Below are 14,614 nucleotides of genomic sequence, written 5' to 3' on the forward strand. Positions count from 1 at the left end.
GTGAGAAACAGCAGCAAATTTCAAATGCATAGCAGTGTGTTCATCTGATCTTTTGAGAAGTCTGATTTTCATGAAATCATCAGACAAATAACTGCAGTTCTATGATTTTCCTTACTCATAAATATTCAATTCAATCTGTTGGACTGGTGAAAAGAGTTGTAAATTCTTGCTTCAATTGGAATGTACTGGGTGGTGCATAGTGATGGTTGCACGAACTTTGAAGATTAGCAGATACGCTCTTGTTTAGTGCTGATAGGACATGGTAATAAAGGCAATCTGAAAACAGATTAGATTGTTTTATGCAGTGTACACACTGCCCATGTTGCAGTTCCAAGCCTTAATGCTGCAGCAGTAAATGCACTTTTCCCGAATCCAGAATAACAAGAAAAGATCAACTGACTTACTAAGTTGGTTGGTTAGCTACTTACACAGCTCAGGGGTGCCACTTGACAGGAAATAACAAGAACATGTGGGTTAATCTGGACTATAGTCTGTAATCAGTCTTTCACTAATAGCAGAAATGCATGTTGTAAGCCATAAAGAAAATAGGCATTCACTGAACTTTTGGTGACTAAGCAAGAATTATATAAAATAAATTTCAAGCCTGTTCCTTGTGTCAAAAAAGTTGGGCAGCTGTAACTAAGAATGTTTGGCAAGTTAAAATTACTAAAGATATAATTTTCTGCCATTATCACAGGAACAGACTTACTAGTTACAAGATTTTGTTATTTTTATTTATTTGTTTATTCTCATAGGCTTCCACTCATAGCTAGTTTTTCTACAGCTGTCTGGGGGAACTTAACGGTGAGTCTAGCCTGTCTGTGATGAATGGCGAACACACGAGGAACAGGCATTGCATGTACATTGTGTTCAGATCTTCTGGATGCTCCAGTGTAAGGAACATTGGCTGAGGTATTTAGGGTTCACGGTCTCCTCGGTTTGCCTATCATGCATTCATCCCTTCAAGCATGTACATCCCTTCATTTCCTTTGTTTATACATTGTAACCTATATTCTGAAATCATTGTTTTGCCCAACTAGAACTACCTTTGTGCCCTGTAAAGTCTATCGGTCTTCATTCTGTTCAGCAGATGAGCTAGCACCTTTCATATACCTGCAAGATAAGTTTATTTAACCAGTTCTTCTCAGATTTTATTTTGCAAGGACATCTTATCCTTTCTTCTTTCATCTCAAGAGTAAAAATGTTGTTTGGACTGCTGAACATAATGTAAACCCAGAAGTTTTCCTTCTACTAACTAGCAGAAACTTTCTCTAAGGTAGCTGTTAAATGCCAGTGTTCAGAGTTTTAAGCTGAATATTCTGTCCAGGTATGAATAGGATATGCTTAGGAAAATTACATCAGGATCTAATCCAACATAGCATCTACCTATAATCATGACCTTAAGTGGGGATTTTCCCAGATAAAGCAAACAAGTTTTTCTGTCTGAGTCATAGTGGTTATTCTTGTGTTTGTGGTAAATCAGGGCTGCAAACCACTGCAGCTTAAGCTGCAGTTTGGAGAAATCTTTATCTGAACTGATGTTATTACTTTTTCATGTGAAGGACATAAAATCTCCCTACTAAGGGGTGAAGAACCTAATTTTTGCTGGTTTTCTGGGCTCCATGTTTACATGTAGAACACTTTATTCAACCTGAGAAGGACTCAGACTTTCCAGAACAATCCAATTGTATTTCCCTAAGCTGTTAGTAAAATAAAAGCATTTTTATCTGTTGAAATAAGACAGGAAACTGGCAAGGTAAAGAGAGGTGAACATGAGGAAGAAAAACGAATGTCAGTATTTTCAACAGCCAGACAATCTAAGTAATTCTATTTAACAAATAAACAGTAATTCTAAAATGGCTATTATACATTTTCCCTTAGATTTTCTTGGTTTACTTTGATATCTCATTGCAATGATTTATGATAAATTGTTAATATTAAAAATCCAGATTTTCTTTTTCAGCTTATATATCTTCTGGGATCTTGTATTATTTCTTCAGACTAAGCCACTTCGTATTAGAAACAAACAAAATCAAAAGAAAACACCCATTTTTGCTTATTATTCCCAACAATGTTGAAAGTAGTTTCTTGAATTCCATGGTTAGTATAATAGCTAATCTCAAAAAAAAGCAATAGTATTTTTCAAGAATGGGTCACAAATGTTCTACCAAGTCTTTTAAGACTCAGGATACATAAAGTGGTTTTGGATGTTCAAACAAGTTCACCATACAGGGTTACTGCCACTGATGCTTAAGAGTAGAGAAGTTCTTTAACTCTTCACCTATTAAAAGGCAACAAAGTATATCATGAGTGATATGGTGGCTTTAAAAATGATTAGAGGAAGATACACCACAAGTGCAACTAAGCCACTTACTTGACTATGAAGTAATTTAATTTCTTAAAAAATTGTATTCAACCCCTTTTTATGTAAGTGAGCAGATTAACTACTTCACTTGTATTGAGACAAATCTCTGTCCTTGCTAAATGATAATCCTTTAACTAATGGACTGAATGGACTGAATGACCTGAGGTTTGTTGTCAGGTATTGAAGTTATAACAGAATAGCAGGGGTTGGAAGGGATCTCTAGAGGTCGAGTCCAACCCCCCTGCCAAAGCAGGCTACACAGGTAGGTGTCCAAGAACCTCCCCAGTTAGGTAGGTGTCCAAGAGGGTCTTGAATATCTCCAGAGAAGGAAACACCACTCCCTGGGCAGCTCGTTCCAATGCTCTATCACCCTTACCACTAAGAAGTTCCTTTGCAGCCTTCCTGTGTTCCAGTTTATGGCCTAATTACTCTTTCCCTTTGTCCTGTCCACACAGACAAATGAAAAGATGGTGGCCATGTGCCTTTATCTCCCACACTTAAATGCTTATAAACATTAATCAGATCCCCTCTGAGTCTTCTTTTCTCAAGGCTGAACAGACCCAGGTCACTCAGCCTTTCCTCATAAGGGATATGCTCCAGGTCCATCATCATCTTTGTGGCCCTCTGCTGGATTCTTTCAAGAAAATCCCTGTCTTTTTTGCACCAGAGAGCCCAGAACTGGATACAGCACTCCAGGTGAATCCTGACCAAGGTGGAATAGAGGGAGAGGATCACCTCCTTTGACATGCTGGCCACGGTCCTTTTAATGCATCCAAGGATCCCACCAGCCTTCTTGGCCACTGGAGCACACTGCTGACTCATAGCCTGCCTGTCATCAACCAGGACCTCCAGGTCTTTCTCAGCAGGGCTTGTCTCCAGCAGGTCATACCTCAGCCTCTACTGATACTTCTTAATCCTTCTCAAGTGCAAGGCAGTACACTTGCTCTTGTTAAACCTCATCTGTTTTCTTACTGCCCAGCTCTCCATCTTTTTAATGATATAAAGGTGTGTCAATGAAGATTAAGGAAAAAGTAGTTTCTTGAGTTTGGCTCAAGAAAGGAAAGAATTTGTAATGTTAAATCTGCAACAGGAGTACACTATTTCAACCTATAGACTATTAAAAACAAAATTTTCACTACTCAATCCTACACCTGAACTCAACATACAAAGTAAGGGTAAAAAAAGCAAAAATCGTTGCCACAGGATGTTCATGATTCAGCTTGTGCTGAAATGAGACAGTATGTAAGGCCATGTCAATAGGTTAGAGTAAGGTAGCATTGTGCCTGGTACAGATTTGTAATTGTAATACTAAGGATACTGACTGACCTTGTAGGACTTAAACTGCCCTAATTAAACTTCTCTAGTTTCTATGATGTATTTGTAACAATCCTTAGTTCATCATCCATAAGGGTAAGGCTTTATACTGAGGCCCAGTTGTCTCAGCAATACTCAGTTATGTGTTTAGATGGTCAACATATCCATCCCCTGCTCCTGTCCCCCCAGCCATTTGCTGGAGTCAGGGAACAATTCCAAAGGAAGCAAGGGACTTGCTCTTCTTACTCTTATGGTACCAGCTTTGTGCATCTTTGTAAGGAACTATCCTTAAGCATTTTTTTTTTGTCACAGTTTAACGACAGTTTGATGTAAAAATTCATGTTACCTACCCATGTTTCTTCCTTATGCATCTTAAGATATAAGTTCAGGTTTGTGCAATCTTTTGCAAGCTCTGTTTCAATTTTATGCTTAGGAGAACTTTGCTTCATTTGTAAACAAGACTTTGTATTATCAATAGTGCAAAAGCAATGGATTTGAGAGGGTTAATTAAGAAAGAATGGTGAGCACTAACATCCCATTTGTACTTGAGGGCAGAATACTCTGGAAAGTTCATATTTATTACTGCTTTTAAGCATTTGTGATGTACTACTTCAACCAGTTAAAGAGCATCTTTTCAGCCAGACCTTTGGTCTTTCCCTACTGATGACAGAGAGCTGTTTTGCAACCTACCTTTCTGATTCAAAGGGCAGTAGCTCAGGTTGGCACTGCAAAACGATTCTTGATTGTTTCTTCATCTTGTTAATCACATTATCCTGTCAGCTTTTCATGGAAGCTATCATGAACTGAATCTGACATGCCCCCGGCTCAATGTTGCAACTGGTTTTATTTGGTAAATCTTCATCAAGCTTGCTCTCTTTTTCCAAGCTTCACAAAGGAATTTCAATAGATTTGTAATTTGAAGGTGATTTGTCTTCCTCTTGGAAGAATTTTTTGCAAGAATTGATGCTAATCAAGCTCTCTGTGCAGTATGCTGTAAGATAACATGAGCAATACTTCTAATTGTGTGCTTCCCAGAAGCTATGTTTCTGATTATTTTTCAAACTGCAAGATCACTGATACTGAAAAAAAGCTACTCTTGATCTCCACTTTGTGCCAAGCTGGATGTTTAAAGTACAGATTTTTCAGTTAGACGGGAGGCCTCTGCAGTCCATTGAGGCAGATATTTACATTAAATATGAGATGTAGGCAACCAAAACCCTGTTTACCCATAATTATCTGAAATGTCATCAGTCACTTTCAGCAACTGTGACTTGCTTGGGCAAGAACCACTTACAGTGGTCTCTTTCCTAGTAAGCTTCCTCTTATTATATTTCCAATAAATGAATTTAAATAATCTTTACTTGATTCTTTGCAGATTCTTCGTAAGGAAAATCTGAAATGAAAGCTAGAACTTCAACTGTCCTGTTAACTGTTCTAACCCACTATGAGGCTGCTGCTTTCACAAATAGCCATGCTATCTTCCATCTATGTAGATGATGCAGTCAGTGCACCCTACAACCTATATCTTCACATGAGATGAATAATCTGAACAGGTCAATCTGATTCCACACAAATAACCTTACTCTAGCTCTGCAAATGGTATAGAGCTGTTGACGTACACCTTAGGTAACTGCAATTTTTTATGATTGACTTGAACTGATTTTTATGATAACATCTCAAGGTGTTAGTGACAAAAGAACTGCAGCTGTGAGTGCAGCATGTAATCCCTCTCCCTCTGGAGGTCTGATTAGTGCTGGTACTGATTCAGTCAGCAGTGGCCACCTTGCCTAATGTTTCTGGGACCCTTATTTTCAATAAACTGATGACAGTAATTAGACAAACACAACCTCGTTAAGTTATTTAATGCTTGTACTCACTATGTGATGATCCATATAAAAGCATCACTTCTTCCTTGTTCCACTCACAGACTGAGTGGTAAAAATCTTTCTGATATTTATCTTTAGTGGCTGAAATGAGTAAGCTAGCATTTGTGGTTGAGTAGGTAGGCTGAACATCTCTTCATTTTTTTTTCTTCTTAATAGCTGCAACGCAAGTTGCATGACAAGGGCACCACGGCATTCTTCCTCATCATTTCAAACGTAAAACCGAATAGATGGGCTTTAAGCAGAAGAGGGAACGCTGCTCTCTGTACTTCAGAGGACGGTTTGACTTACTCCTTCACCGTGATTTCCTCTAGCCTTCAGAACCCCATCCAGGCTCCGCGCCACCGCCGGGTGGGGGGAGGACAAGGGCAGAAGACAGGAAGGGGCTCGAGGAGGCGCTGAGGAGCTGCCGCTCGCCTCGTGCGCCACAGGCAGCTCGGAGCTGGCAGCGGAGCCCCCCGCCATCCCGGTAAGGAGAGGAGCTGCGGGGAGAGCCTTTGGTTGTACTGTCTGGTGATGCCTGGTAGCACTGCGGGAGGGTTGCGGGGCGCGGAGAGGAGGCGACGCCGTGAGCTGTGAAGGCTGGAGACGGGGTGGCCTGAGTGTGGGGCCTGGGATGTCTCCTCGCCCACCCCCGGTAGATTCCCACTGTGGAAGAGTGGAGCCCCGGCGGCTTGAGCCGCTCTGCATCTCCGGCTCACAGCCCTCCACCCCAGCTCCGAGAGGCGGTGGAGGAGAAGACGGAGCAGAGGCTGCCCCTCCCTCCCACGGCCGGATATATAGTATAAAACCCAAAAGGGGAGGAGAGATTTATAATTTTTTATAATTTTTTTTTCTTTTTCTTTTTTTTTTTTTTTTTTTCCTTCCCCCCCTCCTTTCTCCACCGCCTCCTTTTCTTTGCTGGGAGTTGCTTACGTGTTAGGGAAGGTGGGGGCAGCGGTTTGCAGACGGGAATTGGTTGGAGAAGCGGGAACTGAAGGTAACGAGCCTCCGGGAGCACGAGAAGGAAGCAAAAAATTTAACAAAAAAAAATAATAGTAATAAAGAAAAGAAATAGGGTGGGGAGAGGATGGGGAGGCCAGGCTGCGGAGGGCTGACGTTAGTCCGGAAGGCGGCAGGGTAGCCGGCCGGGTGGGAGCGGGGCCGGGCCGGCTGCAGCCCCTGCCACTGCGGGAGCCGGGCCGTTCTGGGCCGCACTGGGCGGGGATCGCGGGCTCCGGGCAGCCCCTGGTGCTGTGCGGTACCGCGGGGGAGCGGAGGCCCTGTAGCCCCTACGTAGCTCTCGTTTCTCGCTGGGGAAGATGAAGCCGTATAGATGGGGAGTGAGGCAAGCGGTTCCTGCGCTGCTTCACGGCAAGGTTTGCTCTGCGTAGGGCTGTTTTGGAACGCAGTGCTGTCAATAGATAAATAGAGAAACTCTAATGCAGTTTAATGGGAGGCTTGCCATCTTGTTTTGCCTGTTATTAGGCCCTGCATTAAATATATATATGTATTTGTGTGTGTTCAGCATTAGACAGCAGTAGAGTGCTAATTGTATGAAGAGGTCTTGTTCTGAAACTTACTGCTGTTTTCTGTTTGTTGACTGGGAAATTAGTGGATATCCCTCCTGCCCACCCACACACCACGAAGATTTAACCCAATTTCATTGCAGGATCCTATGAGGATCTCCTCAGGTTTCTAGATACTGGAGACATGTGACTTCATCTCCTACAGCTCTTTGCAGTAATGTTATTACTCGGAACAATTTATTTTTTACATGTTTGCCTCAGAGCCTTTTAAGGGCATAACTAGAGAGACAAATAGCTAATGACAGACTATTATCTTGCAATGAAACAGGAGCTGATTCACCCAGAAATATCACAGCACAGATTCAGTCAAAAGATTAGTTTTCCTTATTTTAGACCTTATTTTTTAACATTAGTGAAATTTATTAATAGGCTGGTGAAATCTACTCCAAAGTCTATAACTGCTGTAATTCACTTGAATTTGTATTAACATAAGAGTAAAACTGAAACATGCAGTAATCCCATAGGTAGCCTATGGGAATCCCAAAGCCCTGCTTTGCTTTAGAGCACAACTTCCTGCATTCTGGGAACCTTCCTCCCCACTTGGTAAGAAGCTTATGTTAGTTGAGAAAGATGCTACTGGAGTTTGTTTTCATTTGCATCTAGTTTATCACAACAAGCATCGTTTCCTGCTTATCTGTAATGTTCTTAAGTAGGAAAAACGTGGTTTTTGTTCATGACTGTGTAATATGCTCATCTTCTCTTTAAAGTAATTACACAGTTTTTAAAATTACAAATAGTTGCTTTTATGGAGCTGTGCAATCCCCCATTTTTACTTAAATCTACAGTGCTTTAATCTTCCAGTCTGGTAGACTATGATTTTGTGGAAACAACTATTTAAAACTTTCCCTCTGTATTTTGGGGTGTTTGTCTCTATTCTCCACAATACATACAAGATTTGAGGGAGGATGGGATGGGCAGAGCTGCACTTGCTCAAGGGTGTCTGAATTAAACATGAAGCAATAGCAGATATAAGCCAGCCTTCCTTTATATTTAGAGGATGTTTAAGGGTGCGTTGCATCTGATACTGTAACAAAGCTGCAAGTTCTTAATTTCTGCCACTTTGGGTTCCAGTTCTAATCCCTATTAAGGTTTGTTTAGATGAGTCATAGGGAAAAGCATTTTTTAAGAGTTGTTAGCAGCTTGAAAATAGCATAACAGCCTGAGTAAGTAAAACCTGTAGAGGGTTATCTGGGAGTGGGGTGGGAGGGGAGGGGAGAGAGAGCGAGAAAAACAGCTAGAGAGAAGCTGACAGAAAGGTAGTAGGTAAGGAATTACCTGCTAACAAGCATCAGATTAGCAGCTTTATAAAAACTTCCCGTGGTTTCTCTGAAGTCACTTCAGATTTGGCAGACATGGCTTATCAGGACTGGCTGGGTGGAGGATATTGTTCACATGTGGGAGTGCTGGCGGAGTGGAAGGTTTGTGTTAGTAAGTATGGATAATGTGACAAAAGGCATTTGATCGGCATGGTACAGCAAAGGAACATGAATGAGTGGTTGATATCTTCAGTAAACTCTCTGATGATTCTAACTTCGGTTCCTACAATGGAGTTTAAATCCTTGTTCCAACAGGTCAGTCTGCAATGTTACACTGTAAGAAACTTTTTAGTTTTTTCCTTTATGTTCCACCTGGGAAATTGCTAATTCTTGCCACTTAAGGTTATTTTTATTTTTTTCTGAAGGCAAACGATCCATCCCTTTGATACATTACAATTACATGAATGAGGGAATCACAAAGAAGGGGAAAAAATAACCATCAGGTTTTAAAATGGGGAAAGGGAGAAAAACTCAGTTTATGGTTGGTACTGCAGATTTGAGTAGTTTGCAGAAGCTGAAGGGCAGTGCAATGTAATTCTGTGGAGATGAGGAAACTATTGAGTGCTTTTCTTACCTGGGGAATATTGCTTATCATGTTATTTTGCTGTGTTGTGTTTATAGGGAATTGTTGGGGACAATGTTAGCACTGTTCTGTAACTGCATTACTGTCTTGCCTGGGGGTATGTTCAACTGTACAAAAGAGAAGCTGTTGCTGGAGGGCAGCAAAGTATACCTCTCAGTAAGCCGAACAGTGTAATTCTGTGGTCATTTTAATTTACCACAAATGTAGGCTGCTGCTGGAGTGTCAACCAGCCCGCATAACCTCTGGCTGCAAGTTCCTCATCTTTCACTTGTACCGGTGCTATTGTTTGTGGCCACACACAGATCCGTTCTTGTTGGCTGGGCTTTCAGCTGGATGCATTCTGGTGCTGATTCAATGTCTGACTGAAAGTCAGTGGAGATGTGCCATCAGAAGGAGCAGGCCAGTCTTCACAGTGCTCCTCGTAACAGGAATCCCAAAATACAGATGATTGCACTGTAGTGTAATGAGCTTGCCCCATCCACATTGGGTTTTGCTTGCATCTGGCCTGTTAGGGGGATGAGGAGAGAATTAGTTAACCATTGTCTGCTTGTGTAGCTGTACTCTGTGTGGGCCTGGTGAAGCTAGTAAAAGAGGAAACTCAAAGGACAAATGTTTTTTGTAAATACCTGTGCCCTTGAAGGCAGTAGGGTCTCACTGTGGCATGCTAAAAGCATTGCCTTCATGTGCTCAAAATGCAGATATCTGAATGTAGGTTTTGGGTCACTTCTGCTGCTGTTGCTTGCAAACCTGCCTATCCTATATTTAAATTGCAGGCTTCTTTAGCTGCAGACTGTCTTTGCTGCTCTGTACTTGTGCATTGCATGTGCTAATAAGGCTCAGACTCACAGCATGAATTGTTGCTATGATGATTATTTCTTGGCATGGGATGATCAAGGCCGCAGAACCTGTCATGGGGCAGTGTTGCTTGAATTTGCTGTTTCCTCAGAACCCTTGGACTTCTGTGAGTCAGTTAAAATGGACTATTGTGCAGTACTGCCATGGGTAACTACGCATTGTAGCATCATTTCCTCGATAACCCATCTACAGCTGGCAAAAGTTCATTTTCATTTATTATCACAACAAAGCCTATAACTCATGTTTTCAATACCTTCCAAGACAGATAGGCTTTTAAAAAAAAAAACTTAAAAAAAAAAAAATCTGATCTAAATATTGCTTTCAGGCTTCCTTTAGAAAATGTAGTTGTCTTTGAATGGTGTACTTATATAGACCACAGTGTCAAAATTACAATTAATTAGGTGTTTACATAGTGAAATATTCAATGGTAGGATCTTCTGTATGTGGGCATGTAATTAATTTTCTATTGCTAATTACTGGAGGCTGGAAATCTCCTCACCCTCAAATTCTTGGTTAAGTTACTTTGTGTTAAAGAATGAGATATATTAAAGGTTTAGCAAAAATACCTGTAATTTGACTGTGATTGTGTTGAGTTCTAAGCTTTTACTAGCTGTTTTTTTGTAAGAATTGCTTGTAGATGTGTTTTTCTTTGTGTGCCTGTGTTTAGGCAGTTACAAGTGACTGAAAACCATGTAGGACTTTGGCTTTCTCCATTCTTACAGAAAAAGATGTGTTGTGCCCCATAAATAAGCTCTTGTGTTTAGCTGAGTTGTTTTCTGCTTCCTTGAGTAACTGTGGAGCAGCTGTATCCATAAGATGTGCATTTTATAGGTTTTTCTCACATTTAATTTCATTTTTTTTCCATACATTATGCCAGTATCTGCAACCTATGTATGCTTTCAGAAGAAATGAGTTGTACTGTAGGGGGTTAACAGAACAAAGTTCAGTGACTGGTTCATAACTAGTGCAAGAAAGGCTAGTCACAAACCTGGATGCTTACAGTTTAATTTCTAAAACTGTCTTTTGGCCTTACTTATCCAAGCCAGAAAACTAGTGTATTGTGCCCAAAGTTGAGTAGCAATTTTACTGGCATTTGCTTAAAAACACAAATATTTATCATTCCAGGTCTGAATGCCTTTTGTCCGCCTTTTTAGGAAACTGTTCTCAGAACTGTTTTTGTTACGTTGTATGAGATTGGTATGAGCTGCATTGAAAGCTCCCTTTTTTGTTTTATTTTTCTGAATGTAGCTACAAAACCTGTTGACTGAAGGAAAGAGATTTCCTGGTTTCATTTCTGGTCCTGTAAAGAATGTAGATTTATTTTGGAGTAACTTATTCAGGAGGGCTTTTCCTATGCAAGGGACATTCAGGTATGGATACGCTGTAGTGTCAGTACTGTCTCTAGAATATTCCTTCAGAAGTTTCCTTGATATTGTGAGCAAAATCATGAAGGTGTAGAGTGATTGCAGAGTTGTAACTTTTTAAAAAACAAACAAACAAACAAAAAAAACAACTTCAAACTATAGGTGGACAATAAGGGGAAGATTCTCAACGAAGTAATACTGGCTAATAAAATAGAAAATGAAAGTAAGGGTTGTATTGGCGTTATATCAAACAGATCTAGTCCAGTACAAAGAAGCGATGTAGACAACATTCCACCTCTCTTCTGAGCTTCTTGCTACAAGGGCACTGAAGCCCTGGAGCATGCCCATGGAGGGGGTAACAAAGTTGGTGAAGGGGCTGGAGCATGAGTCTTTGAGGAGCTGTTGAGGGAACTGGTGTTGTTTAGTCTGGTGAAGACTAGGCTCAGGGGAGACCTCACTGCTCTCCACAATTACCAGAAAAGAGATGGTAGCAAGGTGAGGATTGTCCTTTTTTCCCTGGTAACTAGCAATAGGACAAGAAGCTGTGTATTTAAGTTGCACCAGGGAAGATTCAGGTTGGATGATTAGGAAAAAATTCTTCACAGGAGTGGTGAGGTTTGGGTTGCCCGGGGAGGGGGTGGGCTCACCATCCATAGGGGTGTTCAAGAAATGTGTAGATATGGTACAGCGTGATGTGGTTAGCGGGCATGGTGGTGGTGGGTTGATGGTTGGCCTCAGTGATCTTAGTGGTATTGTCCAACCTTTATGATTCTATGATGGTTAGCCTTCATCCATGGCTTACAGTAGGCAGGGCTTCTGTAGTGAGGCAAAAGAGGTCTGGAGGTGAGATGAAGAAAATGAACAAGTATGCTTTGCTGATCCTGTCCTGGCTTTGTGGCAACCAGTGAGGTCAGCAGTTGCTGATTTTCTTTAGCGAAACAGGGAGAGAAGAGATGAGGAATCACTTTCTCTGCCAGTATCAAACTGAGTCAGTAGAAGAGCAGAGCCAGGGACTGATGCAAATCTTTTCAAAACCATCTGCTTTTACCACCTGTCATTGCTTATTCATCAACACAGTCTTAATTGGAATTAGCATTGAAAATCTTTAAGTGTAAAACTAAGTACTTTTCTTCTGAAGTTCCTTAATGATATATTTGTAGCTCTCATGGAGAGCTGGAGAATATTTGATTTCTGTAGGGGGAGAGAACTTGCATTTTCAACATAAAATGCTTTCTGATGTTCATACTGTGGACAGAACTGATGTTGGTTATCAGCTCATCTGATGGATGATATGGTTCAATTCTGTTTAAAAATAACAGTTTTTAAGGGTGAAGCTTTGTTACACAAGCAGTCCTTTGCAAAACTTACGTTGCATGCAGTGACATCAGCTGCTTCATTACTTCTAGCTTTATGCTGTGAGAACATCACAGGCCTAGGGACTGCTTGTAGATTTCCTTTGGTTACTGAGTTGAACATCAGTGCCCTAAAGTCCCTGAGTTCTCTGTTGGACCAAAAAAAATTTTTGGAGAAACAATGGTCTACAGACATAACCAAGACACTCAGACTTTTACATAGTCACATTTCTAAATTGTATGTGACAGAATTATACCTTTAGGCATCTCTCGCTTCATATATATGCAGCATCACTGCTTTACTTCTGGTGCTGCAAAATTTGCTTGTGTTTCTGATGAGTGTAATGTTGCGTTTGCTAAATCCACTTCTGTGGATTGCAGCTGCTCTTTTCAGGGTATAGCTGTTTCTATATACCCCATTATCTTTTCTCCAGTAATGTACGTACCTTATTGCTTTGTTGTTGAGTCCCTCAGTTTGCCATTTGAAGGGAAAAATGAAGTGCCAAATCAAAATGTTATAGAGGTTGAATGACTCTGTCTTCTAGTGGTGACCTCTTACAAGTGCCCATTGCTTTTATATGAACTAGATCCTCCAGAACAAGCTGAATGTCCTTATACCCAGCTAGTGTGGCACAGAGTGTCAGTGATACTCTGCCTTTTTATATGAAACGATCTTGGCAACACTGTTACAAAGAGGGCTTGGAGCACAGAGGTATCAGGGTGTTTGGCATATGCTTTGTTGTACACATCAACCCAATCGTTTAATCTTGTGCATAAATACAGTAGCAAACCTGTGAATTCAGTGAAAAACCTTCAAAGTTCTGGAGTTAACTTGTGCCTGAATTCCAAGTTTTAGGGAATTTTGGAACCCCTAAATAATATGTTGATTTGATGGAAGATACTGGATCTTGATGTATGTCTTGGCTAATAATTTCTTCATTTCCCATATTTCCTAACCACTGCATTTTCTCACAGGCATTTTGTTTTGTTCTTTCACCTCATTTTATCATCTAGCTCACAGAAAAGATGGGAATTCTGTGTTCTAAAAGAATGGTTTTGTCTGAGATATGTGGCTTCACCTTCATTTTGGCCTTTCACTTATTAATCACTGCTATGTGGTGTCTGGTAACAGTTAGCTATGTATTCATAACTGTGACTGAATAGAATTTAACCCATTTTCACCATGGTCTGAAGCTGTTTTATTATATTTATACTAAAACCAACGCTTGACAGGCATGTGACTCAAATCCTATACACTGCTGTTTGCTAAGGGTCTGAGTTAACTGATAGGTGGAGAAGAAATGCTGTTTCTTCTGGGTACTGCTGTTTCCCATACATAAGGCTTTGAGTATTTTGTTCCGCTTTTCTCGTGAATTTTTGTACTGGGCCATATACAAAGTGAGATTCAAGTAATTCTTTATTTGCAGAGGATAAGGCTGAATAGTCTTTTGCTGAGCTTTGTCAAGCTCGGGGCTTTCAAGAACTGATTAGACTGCTTACTCTTGATGAACTTTTTTTGGCATATAGGTCGGTGATCAGATAAAACTATACTCTTCCAAGGTGATGAAATAACTTCCTGTATTTAAGCATGAGATCTCTGGACTCTAATCAGCAGTGATACTGGTAAACCAAGTACACGTGCAAAAGTGAACTCTGGTTTGGCAGCAAGGCAGTTGCTATATAAATCTGCTTTAGCTGCTCATACTGCAGCATTGCATGTGTGTGGGGAGGTCATAGTTCTCTAGTTCCTCTCAGAAGGCTTACGTGTGTTATTGTTATATTACTGTAGTTTTTACAAATAGTATGTGGCTGTATATTTAATTCTGAACACCTTTCTGTCTTATGAAAGGCTAGATTGCCATCAGACCTGATGAGAGGGAGGATGAATTTCTTTGTGTCTGTCTCTGCTTTGCTTCCGAAGTTGAATACAATTTTAAGCCCTTGTTATTAAAGGCTGTAGGCTTTGTCTAGCTTGAATACTTACTGTATCTTCTTTAAAAAACAATTTCTGAAT

General features: G+C 40.6%; 1 protein-coding gene across 2 annotated transcripts in view; it reads left to right on the top strand.

The window, feature by feature from the left end:
* Nucleotides 1–5,925: 5,925 nt before the first annotated feature.
* The window catches only part of FAR2 (fatty acyl-CoA reductase 2), a 120,018-nt gene continuing 111,329 nt past the window's right edge, over nucleotides 5,926–14,614 (top strand). Inside the window, exon 1 of one of the 2 annotated variants that reach the window (XM_015871232.2) lies at nucleotides 5,926–6,031. The gene's annotated coding sequence lies outside the window, so the exon portion shown is untranslated. Of the gene's footprint in view, nucleotides 6,032–6,414; nucleotides 6,542–14,614 lie in introns of those variants that run through there. The other variant, XM_015871226.1, reaches the window with a different exon arrangement.

The sequence above is a fragment of the Coturnix japonica genome, chromosome 1 (assembly GCF_001577835.2).
Source record: "Coturnix japonica isolate 7356 chromosome 1, Coturnix japonica 2.1, whole genome shotgun sequence".
Taxonomy (NCBI): domain Eukaryota; kingdom Metazoa; phylum Chordata; class Aves; order Galliformes; family Phasianidae; genus Coturnix; species Coturnix japonica.